Genomic DNA, 19,750 nt, shown 5'->3' on the forward strand with positions numbered 1-19,750 from the left:
CCGATGTTACAGAGTTGATGTCTGGAATGTAAACGCCCAAATATGGTGATGCTTGCAATGACTTCCTGTTTATCAACGAGTATATCTCGATGAAGGATTCTTTTTAGGGGATAGCCTGTTGCTGGTTCTAATACTATACAATGACACCTTAAAATAGCTTTTTAAACAATCTACTGTTAGATTACGTCATATTTACAGCTATAATGCATGAAGCCCTTACAGTATCATCATCCTACACACAGATATGCTCCAGCACACCGTATATACACTGATGACATGGGTTTACCACATGTGGCCAGTAACATGTAATAGGGGAACAACAACAGCCGACTGGTTGGCCTCCAACAAATGTTTAGACAAGGAGATTGATTCCAAAAACATTGGCCAAAATCTCCTGTGATCAATATCTTGTTACCCTGGCAACATTTACTACTATTAATTGGAAAACAGCAGCCCATAAGGAATATCTACAGTGTATTTAATGGTTCTCTGTGAGGGTTAATCGACTGCTCTATAAGGTATTAATAGCACTTTATATCTGTTACTCAAGTTATGATTTAATATTGGTGTGCTATTAAATCAAAAGACTGCTTCATACATGTCACTGCGACAAGAATGGGGAATTTGGTGTTAGTCAAGTTTTTTTAATTCTCTAATACCTTACTTGATCTAGTAGCATCCCCATTAGGGCAACAAAATGGTGGAAAATTCAGTAGAACTGAAATGTACATAGTTATATGTTTCCAATATAATCTCCTGGTTTTTAGACATTTGCCCAAATATAAGGCTAGAAAATATAACCATATCCGTGTGATCTTAATTTCTTCCAAAGTAGCAACATCCATCTTAGTTTGGTTTAAATATGGATTTGCATTGTGTTTAACCATTGCATTCCAGAAAGCAACATTTTCCTAGAATTTCTATCTATTTTTAAGTACTGTGACCTTGATGGTTTCAATTGTCTCCCCCCAAATATTAGGCATGCAGTTTTTGTTGCGTATACATTTTATAAGTTCATCACCATGAACACAAGGTGGTTGGGTAGTGCAGTGGATAGCACACTTGCCTTTCACCGAGGCAGCCAGGGTTTGATTCCCCGATAGGACGTAAAAAGGTATTGGGTCACCTGCCCGACCACGTGGGTTTTCTCTGGGTGCTCCAGTTTCCTCCCACTAAGACCCTCTCACGCTACCACCCGGGCCAACAAGCGTGATGAATGAAAGTTGACATAACTTGTTTCATAATTGTTGTAAAATAAATAGTGTATTTTTGACACAAGGATCTCCGTATCAGTGATTATTAAATATTATTGATATCATTGTTATCTTTAATCTTTATTAAAATGTATAAAAGAAGATGAATATAAAAAGCAAATACCAGGTACTCACGAGTTTGCTGTATATTATAGTAGGGGAGGTAATATCAACCAGACCACTGGGTTGTCTGCCCTTTGACTCTACTGCTGGTGTGAGGAATGCTGCCTATTTTCCTCAGGTTTTAAAACATATGTTGCTCCTAAAAGTACAATAAATGAAATAGTGTTAATTGACTTAATGTTTAACATGTAACATACCTCTCCCTGCATCCTGAGGCATTCCATGTGTTACTAACAAAACACATGAATCATAGCAAGATTGTGATACAGACACTGTATGACAAATACAGGTCTGTAATCTATTGACTGGTGTACAGACATTTAAAAGTTCAAATTTCTTTCTAAATCTGCCCTATTAAAAACTGAAACATATGTAACATAAATTGACAAGAAGAGAGTATGTTCACATTTCTCTGTACTCCCTGGAGCTCCTTGATTGTATAACTTATATTTACCAGTGCGAGTGTCACACACCAGTTACTTCTGTCGTGTAAGAGATATAAAGTTAGTTTTATTATAGGAACAAGTCAGGTCTGTTATAATGGAATGTACTGTTGTTGTATTGGAGATAGTGGTAAAAGCCAGCCCCATTTTCAGCTTTCATTTCCAATATATAGGAGATAACAGCATGTCTCTCTCTATATATATATATACACCTTATCAAATGCCAACAAATGAAACTCAATATAAATGACAAAAGCAGGCACCCATAACCCGAACAGTGCGAGGTACCACATACATATATGATAACGAAAATAAATTGTTTACTGTATCTTTGTTACTATGGATAGGCAAAGTGATGCATGAATTTCTGTTTCACTTTCCATTATTCAGTGTTGTGAAATTGAGTTAGTGACATGACTCATTCAGCTTTTTATTGCCCTTTAATTCCTGTGCTATTAACAGATTAACATGATTAAAATGACTGCCAAGCATGTCTGTGTATTTCTGGAATTGCAACCAACCTAGCAGAATTTTAAAGAGTGTATAATTATAATATGCCACACAAACTGACATGACCATGTTAAACAAATGTCTTTTAGTTTTCAGATCTCTCCTTATACATACATGTATTTGTTGCACTACTTGTTCAAATCAATTTAGTACATGTGAATGATGTTATTGTACAGATTAAAAATCAGAAAATGGAAGCATGATTACATTAAAGAAAGGAAAATATTTTTCCTGAATCTTTATAAAATGACTGCTATATATAAAGATATTGCATTTAATGAAGATTTTAAGTAAGGGTGGTCGGGTGGTGCAGTGGATAGCACAATAAGTCCCGCGCAGACCTCTGAACAGAGCTTGCAGAATTTGTTTTGTCACATGTTCATTCAGTGACGCAAAAGAAGATTATTATTAGCTATTGAAGAATGTCCGCAAATCAATGTTTCTTTATTTCAATATTCTACGTTAATGATGGCCAAAGAAATAAAACATGTGACTTGATTGGATGATGTCAAACTCATAGTTTTATCTTATAAACCACAGTGCTCTGTTACAATTGACAACCATGGGCAAAGCTGGCCCTTATTCAGAGGGGATTCATTTAGGAGCGAGTCGAGGGCAGGGCCTTGGTAAGGGGGACAAGTGGGTACAACAACCAGTGGCTTTTGTTTTGTTTTGTTTCTATGTTTGAAAATTTGTTATCAGTAGCTATATATAGACATATACAAATGTAGTCGTGTCTGACAGCTCTAACACAATACAAGTATCAAAAAACTGTCAGGCTGACTGCGAATAACTTTGAAATTCTGAAATGTGTGTGTTTTTGGAGGAAACAAGAGTTCATGTCCGCAGAAGGAGAATACATTTTACGTGCATATACATGTAGGAGGTTTTTAAAAGAAAAAATATCCATCAGATAAAGGCATCTTTCCAACGGTACTTATCTTTATTCCCTAGATCAACTAGAAATGTTGTTTTTGATGCAAGAAAGTTAGGTGGGGTCGACATATCGACATTGAGAGCTTTCCTCCCTTCTCAGATATATGATAATTGGGGGTGTCATTTTTACCGAAGTCGATATAAACCCCTAAAACATTACATAAAATTAATCTGAACACCTTAGTTTAGGTCCAAATATAGCTGTAACAAATTCTCAGGTCCCTGTGCTGTAACACTTTGATGAAATTACATAAACTTTCAAATGTAAGTGACCAGGGGTTTAATTGAATGCAGCATATTGAAATGTAAATTAACTCAACTTCATGGTTTTGTCATATGGTACTTGAAAGTTGAATTCTGTTGAAAAATGAATTTGCATGATTTTCAATCTCATTTCTCTCAAAAAGTAGTAACATATTACAAAAGGCCTGAACCTTGACGAGGGCAGCAGCCTTAAATATGAACTTGTTTGAATTATTTTAATACTCAATACTTGTATAATAATCAGTTGAGAAATAAAGTCCCTTGAGCAATGTACGTATTTGTACAATGTACAAATTTAAACAGGTAGAAAATTACATCCTGAAACTTCATTGAGAAGTTTTAATTTCTTAATTAATGCTACATTTTAGTCATATCATATAGATAATCAACAGCCAACTAAGAAGGAATTTTGCATAAATCTTCTAGTGTTTAATAATTATAAAACCCCAGATATGTTATCTAACCCTTTAACCACTATAGACCATAATGGACTCATCCAGATAAATCTGTGGTAAAGTCTATAAAGTTACCTAACTAGGGGTGAAAGGGCTAATGACCAGGTGGAAAGGAAATGTCTCTTAGGAAACTATATATTCAAAGCTATTTTTAAAAAGACTATATCAATTACACACCAGAAATACATCATGTAAGTTAAATTAAATACTAACATTTTACAATAACCATCCATATTAGAATGATATGCATTTTGTAGTTTTGGTATTTATTTACTAAAACCGATTCATAGTTTGAAAACTTACCATTTTGTCATTTCCTTTTTTAAAACAAATTACTAAATCCATCCAAGTTTTGTTTTCTGTACCACATTAACACTCCTGAACGCTATATTGATGCATTACATAAGTTGTACAGTATTCGGTCCGATCCGTAGTACATAGAAAGGGGTGTGACCAGATTAGTCATAAACCTCTAAATTGGCTCTCAAGTGGCGCAGAATTTAAAGTTGTTTTGACATTATGTAGGCACATCGAACTTCAAAAGGTCACTCCCATGCATATAAGTACAGTCAGTTAAATTTACATGAAATTTAAACGAAAACTTTAACTGTAGATACATTTAAATTTGCATTCAGTTTAAACCTCCAAGTAGAAAATACAAATGTGTATATTGTCCTATTTTACAGTACTGTCCGACCGACATGATGTATCATTCCTACCAACATAGATACAGGAACGATTATGGCTAGATTATGGGCACCAGAGTCAAATTCCTGGGTGATATAAGTGCTATGGAGCCTACTGTATGTATAAAGGTAATTATCTGATGGACGTCTATATATGGAGATATTGTCAGTTAATAATCATACAGTAATACTATTAAGCACTGTAAGTTATCACCGTATCTTGATCCGATTCAACAGATTACTGATATGGCCGTAGTGATATTGGTATAATTTTACCATAATTCAGGTACATGTAGCATATTAATGAACACCTCTTTAAGATCAATCTTAAATTTGTATTTCAGAGATGAAAGTTATAAAAAGTTGGACATGAATTTTACAGGAACATCAAATCCATCCCAAATTCTTCACCATTTATGCTATATATGGTATATAATTTTCATGAAGATTTTTTTTCCCAGTTTCTCCATAAATTCTCATTCAATTCTCCTTGAAGCTGGTAAAATTTACCCCTTTTTTACAAAATTTCGCCTAAATAATAAAAAGTTAAAAATCTCCCAAAAAAAATGTTTGTCCCTGAAAATGTATAACATGTCATATGGCTTCAGAATACAGAATGACATACTCCAAATAAATACATTTAAATACAGATACCAGGTAGTATTTCTTTTAGAAGATTTGTAACAACATAGCCTCAGATCTGGACAGAAGGAAAGCATGTAAATTAAAATATCTTCATTAATCTCTTGTACATTGTACATGTATATTTTGTACAGTTTGTTATATATATATTTCATTAATTTCAAAGTATCAATTTCAATTCTCAAAGATAACAAAATAACCTACAATGTATACAGAACTATAACAGTCAATGTTTCCCTGTTAACTCATTCACCCCTGAAGACACATTTAAACTTTTCCAATTCAAAGGTTAGAAGAGTTCATTATTAAATTTCAGGGATGAATGAGTTATAAGGCTATCACAGTTGGCATTGTAACCTTCATTGTGATGTTAAGCTCATGAAAAGCCTGTATACTGGCCATATGGTACCCGGTAGAGTGAATGGTTCTAAATCCTGCCAACTACTTCCAGATAATTCTGTTATCCTACTGCAGTCTGGCAACTGATGCAACCCGATTCTGAGGCTCAGATCACAAATACTGAGTTGTCTTCGAAACTTACTGTAATACTGGCTTTAAACCTTTGGTATGACTGTATCTGTAAATCGAATCATGTCAGAATATTCATGTGATATTTTACAATTCAAAACCATATTCCTGCTTTTATTTTCTATACCTGACAGTAAATTCTGGCATGCAGTATATATATACTGCCAATAGATATTTATATTCTCACATCAATGAATTCTCCAAGGTCTCTGAAGATTTGTGTTTTTATTCATATCTGATGTTTGTAGGACACAGAATCATTTCACCTTTATTGATCAATTCATTCTGTTACTAACTTATATGCATAGCTAGCTATATATAGTCACATAGACGTTTCTATGTCACAAAACTTTTTTTGGACTGTTTAATTGAAATATCATTATATACCTTTATTTTAAAACACCTACATTACCAAACCTGACCTTGACCTAGCTGAAAGCAATCAATGAATCTGACAATCATTAAGACCTGTGGTTCATTTTAAACATCCCTATATATATATTTACTACTAATGTATATTAAGTACCTGAATTTTGAGTTAACTTCTTTTAAGCAGAATCTATTTATTACCCTCAAAGATATTTTTACTGTTAATGCATACTCTGGCTTATTTCAATATGACCAAAACATCCAATATAACACGACTATATGAACTGATAATACATATTTACTAACTGATCACATGTGAGAAACCATTTTGGAAGTCTGAACCATTACATGTTTCATTTGATTTAATGTAGTATCTGTCTATAAAGACCACTACCTATCAGTCTATACATTGTAGGTTTGTACTATCTGTCTATAAAGACCACAACCTACATTAGAACTATTAATCATATCAGTCTCTACACTGTAGGTCTGTACTATCTGTCTATAAAGACTACTACCTACATCAGAACTATTAATTATATCAGTCTCTACACTGTGGGTCTGTACTATCTGTCTATAAAGACCACTACCTACATTAGAACTATTAATCATATCAGTCTCTACACTGTGGGTCTGTACTATCTGTCTATAAAGACCACTACCTACATCAGAACTATTAATCATATCAGTCTCTANGGGTTTGTACTATCTGTCTATATAGACCACTACCTACATCAGAACTATTAATTATATCAGTCTCTACACTGTGGGTTTGTACTATCTGTCAATATAGACCACTACCTACATCACAACTTTTAATTATATCAGCCTATACACTGAAGGACTGTACTATATGTCTATAAAGACCACTACCTACATCAGGACTATTAATCATATCAGTCTCTACACTGAGGGTTTGTACTATCTGCCTATAAAGGCCACTACCTGTAGGTCTGTACTATCTGTCTATATAGACACTACCTACATCAGAACTTTTAATTATATCAGTCTATACACTGTAGGTCTGTACTATCTGTTTATAAAGACCACTACCTACATTAGAACTATTAATCATATCGGTCTCTACGCTGTGGGTTTGTACTGTCTGTCTATATAGACCACTCCCTACATCAGAACTATTAATCATATCAGGCTCTACGCTGTGGGTTTGTACTGTCTGTCTATATAGACCACTACCTACATCAGAACTATTAATTATATCAGTCCCTACACTGTGGGTCTGTACTATCTGTCTGTAAAGACCACTACCTACATCACAACTTTTAATTATATCAGTCTATACACTGAAGGTCTGTACTATCTGTCTGTAAAGACCACTACCTACATCACAACTTTTAATTATATCAGTCTATACACTGTAGGTCTGTACTGTCTAGAAAGACCACTACCTACATCAGGACTATTAATCATATCAGGCTCTACGCTGTGGGTTTGTACTATCTGTCTATAAGGGCCACTACCTATAGGTCTGTACTATCTGTCTATAAAGACCACTACCTACATCAGAACTTTTAATTATATCAGTCTATACACTGAAGGTCTGTACTATCTGTCTATAAAGACCACTACCTATATCAGAACTATTAACTATATCAGTCCCCACGCTGTGGGTTTGTACTATCTGTCTATAAAGACCACTACCTACATCAGAACTATTAATTATATCAGTCTCTACACTGTAGGTCTGAACTATCTGTCTATAAAGACCACTACCTACATCAGACCTATTAATTATATCAGTCTCTACGCCGTGGGTTTGTACTATCTGTCTATAAAGACCACTACCTACATCAGAACTATTANATTCATCACATATGTGTCAATTATGTTATTGGTAAAGTTGATACCAAACATCAAATAGTTCACAGGCTATCTCCTGATGCATTCATACTAGATTTCAGTCTGTTTCACTCAGTTCAGCACCCGGTAGCCATGGTTACTAATACATAAAGTTGTATTTATTGAAAATGGGTAAAAATGGGTAAAATATCTGTTTTCATTTTAATTACACTATTTTAGATGTTTTTTTCCACTTGATTCAGCATACAGATGAAATAAGCAAAGTCAGTAATGTCAATAAATTTTATTTCCATAATTACAGCTGAAGAAAATCTTTTTTTTCTAGCGAAATATGTTAAATGAACAATTTCTGAGGGTCACTGTCAATTCTAGGCGAGGAAAGTAAATAACGGTTGCTATGGTGGCACTTGTCTGATTTCTCAGAATATCTTACATTTCTGTGCTGTTCATCGGTTACGGGAAGTGTGTCTGTTGCTAGTTTGTTGTTGAGATGGGTTTCCTAGTGTTCAATATTTTGATATCAGTGATCCTCGATGATGTCATAGATGCCCATTGATGACGTCATAGTTATGATGACATCACAGTTACTATGACGTCATCAAACAAGACAGTAACATCATAGTATCACTGTACTGTTTGTTTTCTACATGCACATGATCTCAAGGCATCATATTTCACCCAAAAAGAAATTTTATTCATGAAAACTACAAACCTATTCAAGTTTTCATTTTTCAGATTACCTCCCTTTGTTGGTAGTTTGAGAGCAGAATTGGTAAATACACTTTTCAGGAGAATTCATATTACTCGGTCACTATTAAAGTGAGAAAGGAAACGGATACATCATTGTGTTCATTGTCGCATTTTCCAGACATTTAAAAGGTTTTGATTAAATTTTGGGGAAAAAAAAGTGATGTATAAGGTAGCAGAGTACAGTAGAGGGTTGTGGCCATGGGTGATATTTTTGTTAAATGGCTAACCCCTGTATAATGATATGTAAAAAAAATATAAAAATAAAACTGTACTAAAATTGGTATAAGCATGATGAAGTGGGCTATGTGAGCTTCACATTTGTAAAAAAGAAAGAAGATTTCTTTGGTTCGAGAATAAAATTTTGGCCATAATACGAAAGGGTGCGTACACATGAAAAGCTAGCTTTACAGGAGGTAAAATTTTGACAACAGCACACGACGCAAAATTGCAAAAAATCAAGTTCTACAATTTTACTGCGACCCAGATAATTCTGCAACCAGGTAGGTAATCTTTAATTTCAGACAGAGCTTAGGAAAAAAATTACTACTTGCGGGGGTCAAATTTTGGGTTAAAAATAGCATTTTTTGGCATTTTTTGGTAATTTTTGATGTGGTAACCATGGTTTTCACACAAGTGACATACATAGAAAAAAGAGGTTTATACACTTCTCAGTGCTTTATATGTATTGTAAATGTAATGCAGTTTACAAATATATATACATGTATACATGTGTTGTGTAGGGTAAAACCGCTGTGTTTACATTTCCTCGACATGTGCCTTGTTTATCAGAGTCGGGCCATTTCTACTGTATTCTGCTACCATATACACATAGAACTTGATTTTTTCTGAAAAAATCCCTTTTTATGCTTGATTCAGCTTCACTTTCATTCATTAATACTTAAAACTACTCAAAAACGCCAAAAAACCCGTTACATAGATAGGTCTATATATAGGTCATTAGCCTGTTACCTGTGGATGTATAAAGAGAGGTAACTCGCGCTTTCACAGGCACTTGTGAAATTCTGCAATTCATCACATATGTGTCAATTATGTTATTGGTAAAGTTGATACCAAACATCAAATAGTTCACAGGCTATCTCCTGATGCATTCATACTAGATTTCAGTCTGTTTCACTCAGTTCAGCACCCGGTAGCCATGGTTACTAATACATAAAGTTGTATTTATTGAAAATGGGTAAAAATGGGTAAAATATCTGTTTTCATTTTAATTACACTATTTTAGATGTTTTTTTCCACTTGATTCAGCATACAGATGAAATAAGCAAAGTCAGTAATGTCAATAAATTTTATTTCCATAATTACAGCTGAAGAAAATCTTTTTTTTCTAGCGAAATATGTTAAATGAACAATTTCTGAGGGTCACTGTCAATTCTAGGCGAGGAAAGTAAATAACGGTTGCTATGGTGGCACTTGTCTGATTTCTCAGAATATCTTACATTTCTGTGCTGTTCATCGGTTACGGGAAGTGTGTCTGTTGCTAGTTTGTTGTTGAGATGGGTTTCCTAGTGTTCAATATTTTGATATCAGTGATCCTCGATGATGTCATAGATGCCCATTGATGACGTCATAGTTATGATGACATCACAGTTACTATGACGTCATCAAACAAGACAGTAACATCATAGTATCACTGTACTGTTTGTTTTCTACATGCACATGATCTCAAGGCATCATATTTCACCCAAAAAGAAATTTTATTCATGAAAACTACAAACCTATTCAAGTTTTCATTTTTCAGATTACCTCCCTTTGTTGGTAGTTTGAGAGCAGAATTGGTAAATACACTTTTCAGGAGAATTCATATTACTCGGTCACTATTAAAGTGAGAAAGGAAACGGATACATCATTGTGTTCATTGTCGCATTTTCCAGACATTTAAAAGGTTTTGATTAAATTTTGGGGAAAAAAAAGTGATGTATAAGGTAGCAGAGTACAGTAGAGGGTTGTGGCCATGGGTGATATTTTTGTTAAATGGCTAACCCCTGTATAATGATATGTAAAAAAAATATAAAAATAAAACTGTACTAAAATTGGTATAAGCATGATGAAGTGGGCTATGTGAGCTTCACATTTGTAAAAAAGAAAGAAGATTTCTTTGGTTCGAGAATAAAATTTTGGCCATAATACGAAAGGGTGCGTACACATGAAAAGCTAGCTTTACAGGAGGTAAAATTTTGACAACAGCACACGACGCAAAATTGCAAAAAATCAAGTTCTACAATTTTACTGCGACCCAGATAATTCTGCAACCAGGTAGGTAATCTTTAATTTCAGACAGAGCTTAGGAAAAAAATTACTACTTGCGGGGGTCAAATTTTGGGTTAAAAATAGCATTTTTTGGCATTTTTTGGTAATTTTTGATGTGGTAACCATGGTTTTCACACAAGTGACATACATAGAAAAAAGAGGTTTATACACTTCTCAGTGCTTTATATGTATTGTAAATGTAATGCAGTTTACAAATATATATACATGTATACATGTGTTGTGTAGGGTAAAACCGCTGTGTTTACATTTCCTCGACATGTGCCTTGTTTATCAGAGTCGGGCCATTTCTACTGTATTCTGCTACCTTAATCATATCAGTCTCTAGCTGTAGGTCTGTACTATCTGTCTATAAAGACCACTACCTACATCAGAACTATTAATTATATCAGTCTCTACCCTGTGGGTCTGTACTATCTGTTTATAAAGACCACTACCTTCATCAGAACTATTAATTATATCAGTCTCTACACTGTAGGTCTGTACTATCTGTCTATAAAGACCAGTTCCTACATCAGAACTATTAATGATATCAGTCTCTATGCTGTAGGTCTGTACTATCTGTCTATAAAGACCACCTCCTACATCAGAACTATTAATGATATCAGTCTCTATGCTGTAGGTCTGTACTATCTGTCTATAAAGACCACCTCCTACATCAGAACTATTAATGATATCAGTCTCTACGCTGTAGGTCTGTACTATCTGTCTATAAAGACCACTTCCTACATCAGAACTATTAATGATATCAGTCTCTACGCTGTAGGTCTGTACTATCTGTCTATAAAGACCACTACCTACATCAGAACTATTAATGATATCAGTCTATACACTGCGGGTCTGTACTATAGAGATGTTATCATTGTCAGTAATGGACAACTACATACAGCCTGATATCATTGATCTGACTGTTCAGTGATCTTGGGATTCAACTCTGCTGTAACCGATGCTGGAAGCTGTGTGATGTGTGACACTCAGAAGTAAATGGGGTGGGTATTACAGATGGTATGGATGTGTTGACATACAGGATCAATCAGAGAGAAATGATTGTCTGTATAGCTGTATACCAACTTCAGCAACCTCTATCCCAAGGGCACAACTCTCATCCATTTTAATATTACTATCCCTATAGTGTTATAAAATCTAAATCTGTGATCACGAGTTTGTGTGTATATTTAAGTACAGATAATTACCCAGTTCAGAGTATGATGAAACAGTCAATCTAACAGTGCGAGCTGATACAAATGTTAATGAAGGATTAATACCATTGAGTGTAACTGTCATAACAATGACGCTTGCAGATCCTCTTTGGTCACTGCTTAATCACGCTGAGCAGATTCTCACAGGCTGTGTACGTATCTGATGCAGTCTCACTCAATAATGAGCCTAGGCCTAGGCTTTGTGAAGTTTTCTCCATAAGTATTAGGGTTGGTAGCCGAGCCTTGGAATTGAACACGTATACTCAATACACGAGACATAAAATTAGTCGCCCCTGAAATTATATACCACCTCCATATCCAAAGCCTTGTACAGTGCATGCACATGCTATAGTATTAATCAGCACTGTGGAACACTTCTACATGTATTGTACATGGGTAAAGTGAATATTTCTAGGATACTAATTTAGAAACAGAAACTAGCAAGTTGACAATATGTGTAAAAGTTGTTTCTGTGGTGTTTTAATTTGTGCACTTTAGTATTTCCAAAATATAGAAATTTTAGAATACTGTACAATGTATTTACAAAAACATTTACACAATTTATACACACTTCTAGGACTTTTCAGCTGTACAAATATAACATAATCAAGATTATAGTATTAGTGACTATTACATTTATCAGGTAGCATTTTACCAGAAATGAATCCCAACTATGATTTAATACTAATAACCCTTAAAATGTCTGTACCGTTGTATACAAGCCCTAGCCTGTTATCTTGATTTTCCCTATATTTTTTGAGAAAATTAGAATTATCTCTTTTCTTAAGAACAAATTGCAAACTCTGATTTCATCCATTCTGCTTGCCTGCCCCCACCAACACAACAAAAACCTACATTAAGTCTATGCTTGTAGTATGTGCTTGAATTCTTATTGGCACTTTGCCACATCAGCAAATAAACAACATATGAGCCAGGTACCTGTGATTAGGGAATTGGTTATCAAGAACATTATTGTGACTGATTGTTAAATAACAGAAAAAATCTTTGTTTCTTTTTCAGATGTCTGGTGAAGGTGAAGAATGACTTATTCCGTCTTTGCGCAGTGCAGAGTTATCTTCTCTTGAGAGCAGGTATTGATTGTTACGTCATTGGTTTGTGTGAGAAAATTACGTCGTCGTTTTCTCAAAAATTGATGACGTTACTGACGTAACAATCAATACCTGCTCTCAAGAGAAGATAACTCTGCAATACGCAAAGACGGAATACAACAACTACAAGCAGCAAGATATAATGTGCCTTTGATATATCATAGCTTAGGATATGAAGTCCGAGCAAATTCATAATGATAATACTAGACCTATACAGTGAGTATGTTGTGTTTTCTAATAATCTTTACCAATATGATGAATTTTGAGGCTACTGGACTTTATACCTCTGGCTCTATATACTGTCTGACGGGTATTTTGTTTGTCTTTTGTGCATGCTATTCGGCAAATACTCTTTATCTATACAGGGGTTTATCATGGCGTTTTTTGGAAACTGACCTTTAAATGAAATTGGGGAAAATCATCAGCATATAGTATATGTAGATATTTTGGGAAGTCTTGACAATAATTATACCAACTTTGAATGCATGCAATTAAATTCTGAAACTTTTTTTCATGCCTATCTTCAAGACAACATGGGCATTCTCTCCTTCCTACATATACTGCCTTTTGATAACTCAGCCAATTAGGAGGAATTTATTCAAATTTATGCATGTATTTCTTTTAGATTTCCCAATTGGGAATTTTTCAGAGGTCTGGTAACTGTATCAACACCAGTTACCATGATGCACAAGTTAAAATTACTGTTCACAACATTATATCCAATACCAGTTTGGTACTTACATTCAGATAGTCATAGATCTAGATCTATAATCATTCACTGCACATGTCCACGTAAAAATTTACATTATATTACTTGTCAGGTTACTGCTGTCAAGTTTTGCTCAAAACAGTTCAAAGATTAAACTTGATAATTGTTTCAGCATCATACCCAAGGACTTAAAAAGCTAACTTAAAGCTTATCCAATATTTGTACCATTTATTTCCTCACAACTGAAATAGAATTGTCCCATATGCAAAAAAAATATAATCTGCAACAAACGATCAGCAGTATATGATGTGATGGTAAATTAAAATAAGTTCTACAAGTGAATTAATTATACTCTTTTAATAATTACAGATGTTTGCAAACTACTGAAGTGTAAGGTGACAGTACCAAAATTGGATCACCATACCATCATTTTATCCATTCATTGAAAGATCTGAAGAGGAATTATATTCATGTACGATTTTAACAAAAGAAGAATATCGATGAGTGTTCTTACAAACAAAATTAGCACCCAGGGCTCACTTGAGATATCTATAGAACGCTCTGAAGTCACCAATCAGCATTTCCCGTTTTTGCGAATGTCAGGACCCAAATCGGATCAAGGCTTGAATTTTGCATTATCGTATACTTCAAATGAATAATATCTTGTCAGCATATTAACATTTTATGATCACCTTTAGAATTTATATGACAAAACGTATTTCTATAGTGTGAATTTATTCCTGTAGTCCAAAACAGAATGCATAGTCCTTGCACTCACCATTTTTTAGAAATGTAATCAAAACACTGACATTTGATTTTTAATTACGTTTTCTGGTGCTGTTTGGACTTAAAAACTAATCATCTGTAAACAAAAAATGGTGCATTGCTATCTATTCTAAGGCAACATCATTGTTATAACTGATTTGTTGACATATTTATAGATTTATAAGTATTTTTGCAAAAAGTGATCCGATATGGGTACTGATGCGATTTGGGTACTGCCTACAAATTTACCTTTGTATTTTCTTTATACATTCATATTTAAAAAGCTAAATATACATACATGTATTACTGTTGTTGGCAATTCCTGCCTTTATTAAAATTATATATAGTGAAAACGTTGTTTGAGACTGTTGATATCTTCATAATTTCTGTAAAAATAATGCTACATTTTCCCAGTTCATGAAGGAACAGGCTGTTGTAAAATTTAGGTAAAAAAATCACCGTGATAGGTTTCAGTAATATAACGTTATGAGGTGTACTGTACTGTACAAAACGTATGTGTATTGTATTATTGTGCATATATAATGTTATCACGCTATATCAATTAACCAATAAAACAAATATAGCATTGTATTTTGGCTACAATGACACGTACATGTATTGAAGAATTGAGTTATTGTACAGATCTTCCTATTTACTGCTCTAACAGGCAGTCAGCCCAGGTCAGGTCAAGGTGCCTGAACATGTTCAAAGACGAATTTCCAAACAAAAATACCATACACGCCTGTAATACGACATAGTATTGAAAGGTAACAGTTTGGATAATTCTGTGTCTACATGTAAAATAAAGTTCTTTCTTTATCTCTGGCTAGTTTAGAATACTGTTAGAGCACAATACGATTTGATTTTAGAACAATAATATGTCACCAATGTAAGCATGCTTAATTACGAGTATTTGTTTACATTGACATCGTGCCGCTGGTTACGTTCGACACCTCATTTCAGCGGTATAAAAACGATTTTCACTGTGCATAAACAAGCCGAACAGACGGCGATATGTGTTATAATTTCTCTCCTGTTATTACATACATACTTACCTTAGATTTGTAATCAACTGCTCCGATAAACAAATTTGAGTGCTTTCTTCACTCTGATTTCTACCGAAATATTTGGAAGATGACAGCTTCGAGCTGTCAAAGTACTCGGAATCTGATTGGTTGAAAATAATGCTTGCCAAAGGGAGCACACTCCCGTTACAGCAAAGGTAGCAAACAAAAAGAAAACGTTTAATTTACAGTTAATGTAAAACGTATAGATTTACACCGAATCAATTAAAGTATGGAAGTATTTATCTTCACACATACAAATAAGTACCTATTTCCTATTCAATGACAATCGATTAAATACAACAAGTAAATGACGGGACTGGGAGATATTATAATTATTTTTCAAATAATATCAAACTTCAAAGGGCCGAGGAATAATGTTTTTATTCACAGGGGCTCAGTTTCGGGATACTTTCAGTTAATAATAAACTTATACACACCAGTAAATAACATTAACACTTTTTATCTGGTGTTAATTGAGGATACCGAGGTATAAAAAAAAGTACCCATAGATTCTAGGTAACCTCATTTTTTATAAGGTTTTAGAATGTGTACTTAAACACCGATTAAAAAGTGTTGCTGTTATTTACTGGTGTGTATAAGTTTATTATTAACTGAGCCCCTGTGATAAATTGTTATGTAATTAATGAATTTCAAAAAATAATGAAAACTAAATAAATAAAAAATAGAGATTTGCCAAGCATTTTAAAGTCGGCATCGGATCCGCGCTATCACATAAGAGGACAGCGAGGACTACACTTAGGACGTTGTTCCGTGGACCGCAGTAGCTGTGACAGCCTGTCCACATCTGAGGAGTTGTCCGACCTCAGGGCGTGACCTGGATGGGCAGGACTTTAGAATCTCCGAGGGCCTGGTAAGTGGCAACTTACCCCCTCACGTCGCCGAATACCGACTTCGTCAGTCCAACCAACCGCACTATTACAAGGAGGCTATTACACTAACATACCCTCCAGCACACTTACACACATGCACCCTTGCACAACACACATGGAGGTACATTCTTAAATGACTGTAAATAGGACGATAAATCCTAAAAAAAAACACCACCATTCTTTTGATACGATATATATCATCTTAAAGAGTAGCTATTTCTTACACTATGGCGCCCTCATAATTCCGTACGTTATATTGTACCATCGAAAACAGAGGTTATATAGTATTACCGTTAACGGCAACTATTGTTCTCAACTTTCGTACAATGACTATTGCCCAGCAATAAGGTACCATCTTAAACAGTAGCCATTCCGTTCTAAAAACGTACCACCTTAAACACTAACCATTCCCTACACTACGGTACCATCTTGGTACAATAGATATTTCCGTGTGTACACTTTGGTACCAATGCCAATAAACAATAACTATTCCCATACATACACGTGGTATGTTATCATATCGAAGTGAATATTCTGGGCCATTACATTATGGTACACATGAAATTCTTAATTAGGGCATTATATAATTATTCATATGGTGAAACGCTAGAACAAAGTCAGAGGGAATCAATGCTCGTGTATGCATGCATTCAATCGTTAGCACATCGATTTTCCAGTGCTTTTCCATGTTTATAAAGGCGTATCCTTTATATCAAGTTTAGACTCGTATCTAGGGTCTAATAGTACTGTACTTGATGTTTAAAGGCGAAAGCAAAGCAACCCACCAAGCATATTTTGGCTTCTTTGAATTGGCGTCCTGAAAACATTATTTTCTTTCAATATTTAATTTGTGATATATATGTTGGCTTGAGGACAGCGTTTGAATAGGAAACATAACATCTGAATATTAAATGTGGTGTTTAAAAAGCATATATACTTTTGATTATTGTTACGACGACTAACGAACGTAGCCATAGTTACAGTGTACATTTGTATCTGATTGGCTTACATTGAACACATGATGGAGATTAAAAAATCCTATCGCCCTCATTAGGAGCCGCTCTAGGGAAATATGGACACCACAAAGGAGTGCCTTATGGAGCAGACAAGAACAACGGTGCGGCAATATGATCATCTCTTATTGTAATAATAATAATAATTCGAGGTTCTTATATACACCTTTATCACGTCCTAGTTCGATAGGTCGTCTCAAAGCGGTTCACACATTATTATCCGTGGTTATAGGGCATTTCGACAAGCCAATATCTTTCTCAAATCCCTAGGGAGCATACAGCCGGTGCCGCCATTTTGGCGTTCACAACTAGCATTCAACAATTCTAGCACTATCCAACCACGTACTCATTTGCAGTTGAGTAGCCTGGAACAAGCGGAGTAAAGTATCTTGCTCAAATATACAACAGAGTGCCGTGCCGTGACTCGAACCCGCAACCCTTCGGTCACGAGCTCGGCGCCCTACCACTTGACTACCGTACCTGCGCACTGTTGTTTTATTTTGGCATCACCCCTGCAAGTCGGGGGTTGAGAAAATAATACACACGCTGTTATCCTCTGCATGTTGTGAGGAACCCCCTATAGAATTATGGACTCGCTGTTAATGACAAAACAAATCTACCGCACCCATTGCAATATTTAGGATCTTCATGTCTCCGGTTCCTAACGCCTTTCTTGGCAATATAATCTATCGATTTGATAATTGGCTGACATGTGATTAAGCTCTATATTAACGAAGACAGTTCTAGGTATTTGATGTTGAAAACTCTTAAGATTCCGTGTGATACGTGTTATAGAAAAGTATAAGTTTAAACTTGTAGGTGAGAGGAGTTGTCTTTCTTGTAATGAAATCGACAAGGAGTAGTAGAAGTACGCTACATATGATTAGCAAAGATCTAGATCCGTCATTTACTTAGAGGTCAGTCCTGATGTAATCCAGTGCTGGACAGCTGTCAGAAAATATACAGATACAGTGCTGTGAAAAAATGTACCCGTATTAAAACACACACATTAAAATCTCCCAGTTGTAGTTACACCTGCAATAAAAGAACACCTTTGGACTTTACGAATGCGATCTTTGTATACAAGATAGACTCGCGTTGTTGATGGATAATTGTACAGATGTGAAATGGCGTTAGGGTTATAAATCTTTTATCGTGACTTATAATCATGATAACCACCTGCCTTTAGAGGCAATTTATATATGTAACTTACGTGATAAGAATGCTGTTTATATTTGTATATGTAATAACACCTTTCCATAAAGACTATTTGTCTTTTTAAACTTATTTTAATTAAGAATATAATGGTGCTATACATCCTAATGCACATATTTACTGAAACAGTACTTATTTTAGCGGACACACATTTGTAGCGTATTAATCAAAACGAATTTTGACAAATAATTACATTCGTTAATTGGCGCTCTCACAAGATATGCTAAAAAAACTACGTACAGAAATTGCAATTAGCACAGTCATAGATTAGCGCCATGTTTAAAGCACGAAACGCGCTAAAATTAGACTACCGCTAAAATAGGTACGTTTACAGTATTTATGTGTGTTGTTTTCATCCTTAGCTATGGACATATATTGTTACATTTCTTAAAAAAAGTTCGTTGAATTTAAATAATCAATTACTTGTGAAATATACTTTCAGCAACCTGTATGTGAATAATAACTAATTAAAATCTTTGCAATAAAATGTGAATTAATATTGAAATAATTATTTTCGATTACAAAATGTCGTGCAACCTGATCTGTTGTTGTTGGCTAGTACATTGTATCTTATCTATAAATAAAAGAGCTTACTTTCATATGGGAAAATGTAAACATAATTTACTGCGAATAAATGAATGCCCGTGAACTTCTCAGCCGACCCCTGCAAAGTTAGACACGTGCTCTTTTGTTGTCTCCCTCGATGAGCGTATTGTG

General features: G+C 34.7%; 1 protein-coding gene and 1 long non-coding RNA gene across 4 annotated transcripts in view; one reads left to right on the plus strand and one right to left on the minus strand.

The window, feature by feature from the left end:
* LOC110452576 overlaps positions 1 to 13,382 on the plus strand; it is a 30,522-nt gene extending 17,140 nt beyond the window's left edge. Inside the window, exons 3-4 of one of the 2 annotated variants that reach the window (XR_002463205.1) lie at positions 4,671 to 4,799; positions 13,286 to 13,382. This is a non-coding gene — a long non-coding RNA (uncharacterized LOC110452576). The remainder of the gene's footprint in view (positions 1 to 4,670; positions 4,800 to 13,285) is intronic. The other variant, XR_002463204.1, reaches the window with a different exon arrangement.
* Positions 1 to 16,036, minus strand: part of LOC110452575 (tubby-related protein 3-like) — a 74,691-nt gene extending 58,655 nt beyond the window's left edge. Inside the window, exons 1-2 of one of the 2 annotated variants that reach the window (XM_021501187.1) lie at positions 15,904 to 16,036; positions 1,389 to 1,515 (exon numbers count right to left, since the gene is read on the minus strand). The gene's annotated coding sequence lies outside the window, so the exon portion shown is untranslated. Of the gene's footprint in view, positions 1 to 1,388; positions 1,516 to 4,287; positions 4,381 to 15,903 lie in introns of those variants that run through there. The other variant, XM_021501189.1, reaches the window with a different exon arrangement.
* Between the last annotated feature and the right edge of the window lie 3,714 nt (positions 16,037 to 19,750).

This window comes from Mizuhopecten yessoensis, unplaced genomic scaffold, assembly GCF_002113885.1.
Source record: "Mizuhopecten yessoensis strain PY_sf001 unplaced genomic scaffold, ASM211388v2 scaffold6727, whole genome shotgun sequence".
In the NCBI taxonomy this organism is placed as follows: domain Eukaryota; kingdom Metazoa; phylum Mollusca; class Bivalvia; order Pectinida; family Pectinidae; genus Mizuhopecten; species Mizuhopecten yessoensis.